Genomic DNA, 11149 nt, shown 5'->3' with positions numbered 1-11149 from the left:
TTGAATTTGTTAGTGATTTTCAAGGTTGTTGAATTTATTGGTGTTATCAATGGTTTTTATTGATCTTTTTTGTATTTTTCAAAGTTGAGGTTGCAGTTGAATTTGTTGGTGTTTTTCAATGTTGAGGTTGTTGAATTTGTTGATGTTTTTCAAAGTTGATGTTGTTGTTGAATTTTTTCGTGTTTTTAATTGTTGAGGTTTTTGTTGAATTTGTTAGTGTTTTTGAATGTTGAGGTTGTCGTTGAAATATTTGGAGATTTTCATTGTTGAGGTTGTTTTTGAATTTGTTGGAATTTTTCAATCTTGAGGTTGTTGAATTTGTTGAAGTTTTTGAAAGTTGAGGCTGTTGTTGAATTTATTGTTGTTTTTCATTGTTGAGGTTTATGTTGAATTTGTTGTAGTTTTTGAATGTTGAAGTTGTTGTTGAATTTTTTGATGTTTTTCATTATTGAGGTTGTTGCTGAATTTGTTGGTGATTTTCAATGTTGAGGTTGTTGTTGAATTTTTTGTTGTTTATCATTGTTGAGGTCGTTGTTGTTGAATTTTTTGCTGTTTTTCATTGTTGAGGTATTTGATGAATTTGTTGGCGTTTTCAATGTTGACGTTGTTGTATTTGTTGGTGTTTTTCAAAGTTGAGGTTGTTGTTGAATTTGTTGGTGTTTTTCATTGTTGAGGTCGTTGTTGTTGAATTTTTTGATTTTTTTCATTGCTGAGGTTGTTGTTGAATTTTTTGGTGTTTTTCATTGTTGAGTTTTTTTGTTGAATTTGTTGTTGTTTTTGAATGTTGAGGTTGTTGTTGAATTTTTTGATGTTTCTCATTGTTGAGGTTGATGTTGAATTTGTTATTGATTTTCAATGTTGAGTTTGTTGTTGAATTTATTGGTGTTTTTCATTGTTGAAGTTGTTGTTGAATTTTTTGGTGTTTTTCATTGTTGCGGTACTTTTTGAATTTGTTGGTGTTTTTCATTGTTGAGGCTGTTGTTGGATTTTTTGATGTTTTTCATTGCTGAGGTTGTTGTTGAATTTGGCAGTGATTTTCAAGGTTGTTGCATTTATTGGTGTTATCAATGGTTTTTTTTGATCTTTTTTGTATTTTTCAAAGTTGAGGTTGCAGTTGAATTTGTTGGTGTTTTTCAATGTTGAGGTTGTTGAATTTGTTGATGTTTTTCAAAGTTGATGTTGTTGTTGAATTTTTTCGTGTTTTTAATTGTTGAGGTTTTTGTTGAATTTGTTGGTGTTTTTGAATGTTGAGGTTGTCGTTGAAATATTTGGTGATTTTCATTGTTGAGGTTGTTTTTGAATTTGTTGGAGTTTTTCAATCTTGAGGTTGTTGAATTTGTTGAAGTTATTGAAAGTTGAGGCTGTTGTTGAATTTATTGTTGTTTTTCATTGTTGAGGTTTATGTTGAATTTGTTGTAGTTTTTGAATGTTGAAGTTGTTGTTGAATTTTTTGAGGTTTTTCATTGTTGAGGTTGTTGTTGAATTTGTTGGTGATTTTCAATGTTGAGGTTGTTGTTGAATTTTCTGTTGTTTTTCATTGTTGAGGTCGTTGTTGTTGAATTTTTTGATTTTTTTCATTGCTGAAGTTGTTGTTGAATTTGTTGGTGATTTTCAATGTTGAGGTTGTTGTTGAATTTTTTGTTGTTTTTCATTGTTGAGGTCGTTGTTGTTGAATTTTTTGCTGTTTTTCATTGTTGAGGTATTTGATGAATTTGTTGGCGTTTTTCAATGTTGAGGTTGTTGTATTTGTTGGTGTTTTTCAAAGTTGAGGTTGTTGTTGAATTTTTTGGTGTTTTTCATTGTTGAGGATTTGGTTGAATTGTTGATGAAATTGTTGGTGTTTTTCAATGTTGCGGTTGTTGAATTTGTTGGTGTTTTTCAAAGTTGAGGTTGTTAATGCATTTGTTGGTGTTTTTCAATGTTGAGGTTGTTGAATTTGTTGGTGTTTTTCAAAGTTGAGGTTGTTGTTGAATTTTTTGGCGTTTTTCATTGTTGAGGGTTTGGTTGAATTTGTTGGTGTATTTGAATGTTGAGGTTGTTGTTTTTATTTTTTGGTGTTTTTGAATGTTGAGGTTGTTGTGGATTTTTTTGGTGTTTTTCAATGTTTAGGTTTTTGTTGAATTTGTTGTTGTTTTTCAATGTTGATGCTGTTGTTGAATTTGTTGGTGTTTTACAGTGTTGATGTTGTTGTTGAATTTTTGGGTGTTTTTCATTGTTGAGGTTTTTGTTGAATTTGTTGGTGTTTTTGAATGTTGAGGATGTTGTTGAATTATTTGGTGTTTTTCATTGTTGAGGTTTTTGTTGAATTTGATGGTGATTTTCAATGTTGAGTTTGTTGTCGAATTTTTGGTGTTTTTAATTGTTGTGGTAGTTGTTGAAATTCTTGGAATTTTTCAATGTTGAGGTTTTTATTGATTTTTTTGGTTTTTTTCATTGTTGAGGTTGTTGTTGAATTATTTTTTGGTGATTTTCACTGTTGAGGTTGTTGTTGAATTTTTTGATGTATTTCATTGCTCAGGTTGTTGTTCAAATTGTTGGTATTTTTGAATGTTGAGGTTGTTGTTGAATTTTTTGGTGTTTTTCATTGTTGAGGTTGTTGTTGAATTTTTTGTTGTTATTCAATGTTGAGGATTTTGTTGAATTCGTTGGTGTTTTTGAGTGTTGAGGTTGTTGTTGAATTTGTTGATGTTTTTCAATGTTGATGGTGTTGTTGAATGTTTTGGTGTTTTTCATTGTTGAGACGTTTGTGAAATTTGTTGGTGTTTTTGAATGTTGAGGATGTTGATGAATTTTTTGGGATTTTTCATTAATGAGGTTGTTGTTGAATTTGTTGGTGATTTTCAATATTGAGGTTGTAGTTGAATTTTTTGGGGATTTTGAATTTGTTGTTGTTTTTGAATGTTGAGGTTGTTGTTGAATTTTTTGATGTTTTCCATTGTTGAGGTTGATGTTGAATTTGTTGATGATTTTCAATGTTGAGTTTGTTGTTGAATTTTTTGGTGTTTTTCATTGTTGAGGTTGTTGTTGAATTTTTTGGTGTTTTTCATTGTTGAGGTTGTTGTTGAATTTTTTGGTGTTTTTCATTGTTGAGGTACTTGTTGAATTTGTTGGTGTTTTTCATTGCTGAGGTTGTTGTTTATCAATGTTGAGGTTGTTGAATCTTTTGGTGTTTTTCAAAGTTGTTTTTCAATGTTGAGGTTGTTGTTGAATTTGTTGATGTTTTTCATTGTTGAGGTTGATGTTGAATTTGTTGTTGATTTTCAATGTTGAGTTTGTTGTTGAATTTTTTGGTGTTTTTCATTGTTGAGGTTGTTGTTGAATTTTTTGGTGTTTTTCATTGTTGCGGTACTTGTTGAATTTGTTGGTGTTTTTCATTGTTGAGGCTGTTGTTGAAATTTTTGATGTTTTTCATAGCAGAGGTTGTTGTTGAATTTGTTGGTGATTTTCAATGTTGAGGTTGTTGCATTTATTGGTGTTATCAATGATTTTTTTTGATCTTTTTTGTATTTTTCAAAGTTGAGGTTGCAGTTGAATTTGTTCGTATTTTTCAATGTTGAGGTTGTTGAATTTGTTGATGTTTTTCAAAGTTGATGTTCTTGTTGAATTTTTTCGTGTTTTTAAGTGTTGAGGTTTTTGTTGAATTTGTTGGTGTTTTTCATTGTTCAGGTTGCTGTTTATCAATGTTGAGGTTGTTGAATCTTTTGGTGTTTTGCAAAGTTGTTTTTCAAAGTTGAGGTTGTTGTTGAATTTATTGTTGTTTTTCATTGTTGAGGTTTATGTTGAATTTGTTGTAGTTTTTGAATGTTGAAGTTGTTGTTGAATTTTTTGATGTTTTTCATTGTTGAGGTTGTTGTTGAATTTGTTGGTGATTTTCAATGTTGAGGTTGTTGTTGAATTTTCTGTTGTTTTTCATTGTTGAGGTCGTTGCTGTTGATTTTTTTGCTGTTTTTCATTGTTGAGGTATTTGATGAATTTGTTGGCGTTTTTCAATGTTGAGGTTGTTGTATTTGTTGGTGTTTTTCAAAGTTGAGGTTGTTGTTGAATTTTTGGTGTTTTTAATTGTTGTGGTAGTTGTTGAAATTCTTGGAGTTTTTCAATGTTGAGGTTTTTATTGATTTTTTTGGTGTTTTTCATTGTTGAGGTTGTTGTTGAATATTTTTTTGGTGTTTTTCACTCTTGAGGTTGTTGTTGAATTTTATGATGTATTTCATTGCTCAGGTTGTTGTTGAAATTGTTGGTATTTTTGAATGTTGAGGTTGTTGTTGAATTTTTTGGTGATTTTCACTGTTGAGGTTGTTGTTGAATTTTTTGTTGTTATTCAATTTTGAGGATTTTGTTGAATTCGTTGGTGTTTTTGAGTGTTGTGGTTGTTTTTGAATTTGTTGATGTTTTTCAATGTTGAGGGTGTTGTTGAATTTTTTGGTGTTTTTCATTGTTGAGACTTTTGTGAAATTTGTTGGTGTTTTGGAATGTTGAGGATGTTGATGAATTTTTTGGGATTTTTCATTGTTGAGGTTTTTGTTGAATTTGTTGGTGTTTTTCATTAATGAGGTTGTTGTTGAATTTGTTGGTGATTTTCAATATTGAGGTTGTAGTTGAATTTTTTGGGGATTTTGAATTTGTTGTTGTTTTTGAATGTTGAGGTTGTTGTTGAATTTTTTGATGTTTTCCATTGTTGAGGTTGATGTTGAATTTGTTGATGATTTTCAATGTTGAGTTTGTTGTTGAATTTTTTGGTGTTTTTCATTGTTGAGGTTGTTGTTGAATTTTTTGGTGTTTTTCATTGTTGAGGTACTTGTTGAATTTGTTGGTGTTTTTCATTGCTGAGGTTGTTGTTTATCAATGTTGAGGTTGTTGAATCTTTTTGGTGTTTTTCAAAGTTGTTTTTCAATGTTGAGGTTGTAGAATTTGTTGAAGTTTTTGAAAGTTGAGGCTGTTGTTGAATTTATTGTTGTTTTTCATTGTTGAGGTTTATGTTGAATTTGTTGTAGTTTTTGAATGTTGAAGTTGTTGTTGAATTTGTTGGTGATTTTCAATGTTGAGGTTGTTGTTGCATTTTCTGTTGTTTTTCATTGTTGAGGTCGTTGTTGTTGAATTTTTTGATTTTTTTCATTGCTGAGGTTGTTGTTGAATTTGTTGGTGATTTTCAATGTTGAGGTTGTTGTTGAATTTTTTGTTGTTTTTCATTGTTGAGGTCGTTGTTGTTGAATTTTTTGCTGTTTTTCATTGTTGAGGTATTTGATGAATTTGTTGGCGTTTTTCAATGTTGAGGTTGTTGTATTTGTTGTTGTTTTTCAAAGTTGAGGTTGTTGTTGAATTTTTTGGTGTTTTTCATTGTTGAGGATTTGGTTGAATTGTTGATGAAATTGTTGGGTGTTTTTCAATGTTGAGGTTGTTGAATTTGTTGGTGTTTTTCAAAGTTGAGGTTGTTAATGCATTTGTTGGTGTTTTTCAATGTTGAGGTTGTTGAATTTGTTGGTGTTTTTCAAAGTTGATGTTGTTGTTGAATTTTTTGGCGTTTTTCATTGTTGAGCGTTTGGTTGAATTTGTTGGTGTATTTGAATGTTGAGGTTGTTGTTTTTATTTTTTGGTTTTTTTGAATGTTGAGGATGTTGATGAATTATTTGGTGTTTTTCATTGTTGAGGTTTTTGTTGAATTTGATGGTGATTTTCAATGTTGAGTTTGTTGTCGAATTTTTGGTATTTTTAATTGTTGTGGTAGTTGTTGAAATTCTTGGAGTTTTTCAATGTTGAGGTTTCTATTGATTTTTTTGGTGTTTTTCATTGTTGAGGTTGTTGTTGAATTTTTTTTTGGTGATTTTCACTCTTGAGGTTGTTGTTGAATTTTTTGATGTATTTCATTGCTCAGGTTGTTGTTGAAATTGTTGGTATTTTTGAATGTTGAGGTTGTTGTTGATTTTTTTGGTGTTTTTCATTGTTGAGGGTGTTGTTGAATTTTTTGTTGTTATTCAATGTTGAGGATTTTGTTGAATTCGTTGGTGTTTTTGAGTGTTGTGGTTGATGTTGAATTTGTTGATGTTTTTCAATGTTGAGGGTGTTGTTGAATTTTTTGGTGTTTTTTATTGTTGAGACTTTTGTGAAATTTATTGGTGTTTTTGAATGTTGAGGATGTTGATGAATTTTTTGGGATTTTTCATTGTTGAGGTTTTTGTTGAATTTGTTGGTGTTTTTCATTAATGAGGTTGTTGTTGAATTTGTTGGTGATTTTCAATATTGAGGTTGTAGTTGAATTTTTTGGGGATTTTGAATTTGTTGTTGTTTTTGAATGTTGAGGTTGTTGTTGAATTTTCTGATGTTTTCCATTGTTGAGGTTGATGTTGAATTTGTTGATGATTTTCAATGTTGAGTTTGTTGTTGATTTTTTGGTGTTTTTCATTGTTGAGGTTGTTGTTGAATTTTTTGGTGTTTTTCATTGTTGAGGTACTTGTTGAATTTGTTGGTGTTTTTCATTGTAGAGGCTGTTGTTGGAATTTTTGACGTTTTTCATTGCTGAGGTTGTTGCTGAATTTGTTAATGATTTTCAATGTTGAGGTTGTTGCATTTATTGGTGTTTTTTTTTAATCTTTTTTGTATTTTTCAAAGTTGAGGTTGCAGTTGAATTTGTTGGTGTTTTTCAATGTTGAGGTTGTTGAATTTGTTGGTATTTTTCAATGTGGATGTTGTTGTTGAATTTTTTGCTGTTTTCATTATTGTGGTTGTTGATGAATTTGATGGTGTTTTGCAATGTTCAGGTTGTTGTTGAATTTATTGGTGTTATCAATGGTTTTGTTTTAATCCTTTTGTATTTTTCAAAGTTGAGGTTGTTGTTGAATTTGTTGATGGTTTTGAATGTTGAGGTTGTTGTTGTCTTTGTTGGTGATTTTCAATATTGAGGTTGTTGTTGAATCTGTTGGTGTTTTTCAATGCTTGGGTTGTTGTTGAATTCTTTGGTATTTTTCATTGTTGAGGATTTTGTTGACTTTGTTGCTGTTTTTCAATCTTGAGGTTGTTGAATTTGTTGGTGTTTTTGAATGTTTTGGTTGTTGAACTTGTTTGTGTTTTTCATTGTTGAGGTTTTTGTTGAATTTGTTGGTGTTTTTCATCGTTGAGGTTGTTGTTGAATTTGTTGCTGATTTTCAATGTTGAGTTTGTTGTTGAATTTTTTGTTGTTTTTCATTGTTGAGGTCGTTGCATTTATTGGTGTTATCAATGATTTTTTTTGATCTTTTTTGTATTTTTCAAAGTTGAGTTTGCAGTTGAATTTGTTGGTATTTTTCAATGTTGAGGTTGTTGAATTTGTTGATGTTTTTCATCGTTGAGGTTGTTGTTGAATTTTTTCGTGATTTAATTGTTGAGGTTTTTGTTGAATTTGTTGGTGTTTTTCATCGTTGAGGTTGTTGTTGAATTTGTTGCTGATTTTCAATGTTGAGTTTGTTGTTGAATTTTTTGTTGTTTTTCATTGTTGAGGTCGTTGCATTTATTGGTGTTATCAATGATTTTTTTTGATCTTTTTTGTATTTTTCAAAGTTGAGTTTGCAGTTGAATTTGTTGGTATTTTTCAATGTTGAGGTTGTTGAATTTGTTGATGTTTTTCAAAGTTGAAGTTGTTGTTGAATTTTTTCGTGATTTAATTGTTGAGGTTTTTGTTGAATTTGTTGGTGTTTTTCAATGTTGAGTTTGTCGTTGAAATATTTGGTGATTTTCATTTTTGAGGTTGTTGTTGAATTTGCTGGAGTTTTTCATTCTTGAGGTTGTTGAATTTGTTGAAGTTTTTGAAAGTTGAGGTTGTTGTTGAATTTATTGTTGTTTTTCATTGTTGAGGTTTATGTTGAATTTGTTGTAGTTTTTGAATGTTGAAGTTGTTGTTGAATTTTTTGATGATTTTCATTGTTGTGGTTGTTGTTGAATTTGTTGGTGATTTTCAATGTTAAGTTTGTTCTTGAATATTGTGGTGTATTTCATCCTTGAGGTTGTTGTTGAAATTGTTGGGGTTTTTCAATGTTGAGGTTGTTGTTGAATTTGTTGGTGATTTTCAATATTGAGGTTGTAGTTGAATTTGTTGGTCTTTTCATGTTGAGGATTTCGAATTTGTTGGTGTTTTTCAATGTTGGGGTTGTTGTTGCATTTTTTGGTGATTTTCAATATTGAGGTTGTTGTTGAAAATATTGGTGCATTCAATGTTTTTTTTTTGAATCTTTTTGTATTTTTCAAAGTTGAGATTGCAGTTGAATTTGTTACTGTTTCTCAATGTTGAGGTTGTTGAATTTTTTGGTGTTTTTCAAAGTTGAGGTTGTTGTTGAATTTTTTGGTGTTTTTCATTGTTGAGTTTTTTTGTTGAATTTGTTGTTGTTTTTGAATGTTGAGGTTGTTGTTGAATTTTTTGATGTTTTTCATTGTTGAGGTTGATGTTGATTTTGTTGATGATTTTCAATGTTGAGTTTGTTGTTGAGTTTTTTGGTGTTTTTCGTTGTTGAGGTTGTTGTTGAATTTTTTGGTGTTTTTCATTGTTGCGGTACTTGTTGAATTTTTGGTGTTTTCCATTGTTGAGGCTGTTGTTGAATTCTTTGATGTTTTTCATTGCTGAGGTTGTTGTTGAATTTGTTAGTGATTTTCAATGTTGAGGTTGTTGAATTTGTTGGTGTTTTTCAAAGCAGAGTTTGTTTTTGAATTTGTTGGTGTATTTGAATGTTGAGGTTGCTAAATCTGTTGGTGTTTTTCAAATTGAGGGTGTTGTTGAATTTTTTGGTGTTTTTCATTGTTGAGGTTGTCGTTGAAATTGTTGGAGCTTTTCAATGTTGATGTTGTTGTTGAATTCTTTGGTGATTTTCACTGTTGAGTTTGTTGTTTAATTTGTTCGTGTTTTTCAATGTTGAGGTTGTTGAATTTGTTGGTATTTTTCAAAGTTGACGTTGTTGTTGAAATTTTTGGTATTTTTAATTGTTGAGGTTTTTGTTGAATTTGTTGGTGTTTTTGAATGTTGAGGTTGTTGAATTTTTTGGTGTTTATCAAAGCTGAGTTTGTTGTTAAATTTGTTGGTGTATTTGAATGTTGAGGTTGTTGTTGAATTGTTTGGTGATTTTCTTTGTTGTGGTTGTTGTTGAAATTTTGAAGTTTTTCATTGTTGAGGTTGTTGTTAAATTTGTTGGTGTTTTTCAATGTTGAGGTTGTTGAATTTATTGGTGTTTTTCATTGTTGAGGTTTTTGTTGAATTTGTTGGTGATTTTCAATATTGAGGTTGTTGTTGAATTTTTCGGTGTTTTTCATTGTTGAGGATTCTGTTTAACTTGTTGGTGTTTTTGAATGTTGTGGTTGTTGTTGATTTGTTTCGTGTTTTTCTTTGTTGTGGTTGTTGTTGTTGAATTTTTGACGTTTTTCATTGTTGAGGTTTTTGTTAAATTTGTTGGTGATTTTAAATATGGAGGTTGTTGTTGAATTTATTTGTGTTATCAATTTTTAATGATGAATTTTTTGGTGTTATTCATTGTTGAGGTTATTGTTGAATTTGTTGTTGTTTTTCATTGTGGAGGTTGTTGTTGAATTTGTTGGTGATTTTCAATGTTGCGGTTGTGGTTGAATTTGTTTTTTGTTTTTCCATGTCGAGGTTGTTGAATTTGTTGCTGTTTTCAAAGTTGAGGTTGTTGTTGAATTTGTTGGTGATTTTCAATGTTGAGTTTGTTGTTGAATTTGTTGCTGTTTCTGAATGTTGAGGTTGTGGAATTTGTTGCTATTTTTCAAAGTTGACGTTGTTGTTGAATTTTTTGGTGTTTTTAATTGTTGAGGTTTTTGTTGAATTTGTTGGTGTTTTTGAATGTTGAGGTTGTTGATAAATTGTTTGGTGTTTTTCATTGTTGTGGTTGTTGTTGTTGAATTTTTGATGTTTTTCATTGTTGAGGTTGTTGTAAACTTTGTTGGTGTTATCAATTTTTATTTTGTTGAACCTTTGTGTATTTTTAAAAGTTGAGGTTGTTGTTGAATTTGCTGGTGTTTTTCCATGTTGAGGTTTTTGAATTTGCTGGTGTTTTTCAAAGTTCAGCTTGTTGTTGAATTTGTTGGTGATTTTCAATGTTGAGTTTGTTGTTGAATTTTTTGGTGTTTTTCATTGTTGAGGTTGTTGTTGCAATTGTTGGAGTTTTTCAATGTTGAGGTTGTTGTTGAATTTGTTGGTGATTTGCAATGTTGAGGTTGTGGTTGAATTTGTTGGTGTTTTTCCATGTTGAGGTTTTTGAATTTGTTGGTGTTTTTCAAAGTTGAGGTTGTTGTTGAAATTGTTGGTGATTTTCAATGTTGAGTTTGTTGTTGAATTTGTTGCTGTTTCTGAATGTTGAGGTTGTGGAATTTGTTGCTATTTTTCAAAGTTGACGTTGTTGTTGAATTTTTTGGTGTTTTTAATTGTTGAGGTTTTTGTTGAATTTGTTGGTGTTTTTGAATGTTGAGGTTGTTGATAAATTGTTTGGTGTTTTTCATTGTTGTGGTTGTTGTTGTTGAATTTTTGATGTTTTTCATTGTTGAGGTTGTTGTAAACTTTGTTGGTGTTATCAATTTTTATTTTGTTGAACCTTTGTGTATTTTTAAAAGTTGAGGTTGTTGTTGAATTTGCTGGTGTTTTTCCATGTTGAGGTTTTTGAATTTGCTGGTGTTTTTCAAAGTTCAGCTTGTTGTTGAATTTGTTGGTGATTTTCAATGTTGAGTTTGTTGTTGAATTTTTTGGTGTTTTTCATTGTTGAGGTTGTTGTTGCAATTGTTGGAGTTTTTCAATGTTGAGGTTGTTGTTGAATTTGTTGGTGATTTGCAATGTTGAGGTTGTGGTTGAATTTGTTGGTGTTTTTCCATGTTGAGGTTTTTGAATTTGTTGGTGTTTTTCAAAGGTGAGGTTGTTGTTGAAATTGTTGGAGCTTTTCAATGTTGAGGTTGTTGTTGAATTTTTTGGTGATTTTCAATGTTGAATTTGTTGTTTAATTTGTTGGTGTTTTTCAATGTTGAGGTTGTTGAATTTGTTGGTATTTTTCAAAGTTGACGCTGTTGTTGAATTTTATAGTGTTTTTAATTGTTGAGGTTTTTGTTGAATTTGTTGGTGTTTTTGAATGTTGAGGTTGTTGATGAATTTTTTGGTGTTTTTCATTATTGAGGTTGTTGTTGAATTTGTTGGTGT

The sequence above is a fragment of the Cetorhinus maximus genome, unplaced genomic scaffold (genome assembly GCF_964194155.1).
Source record: "Cetorhinus maximus unplaced genomic scaffold, sCetMax3.hap1.1 HAP1_SCAFFOLD_45, whole genome shotgun sequence".
In the NCBI taxonomy this organism is placed as follows: domain Eukaryota; kingdom Metazoa; phylum Chordata; class Chondrichthyes; order Lamniformes; family Cetorhinidae; genus Cetorhinus; species Cetorhinus maximus.
This window is presented reverse-complemented; position numbering follows the sequence as displayed.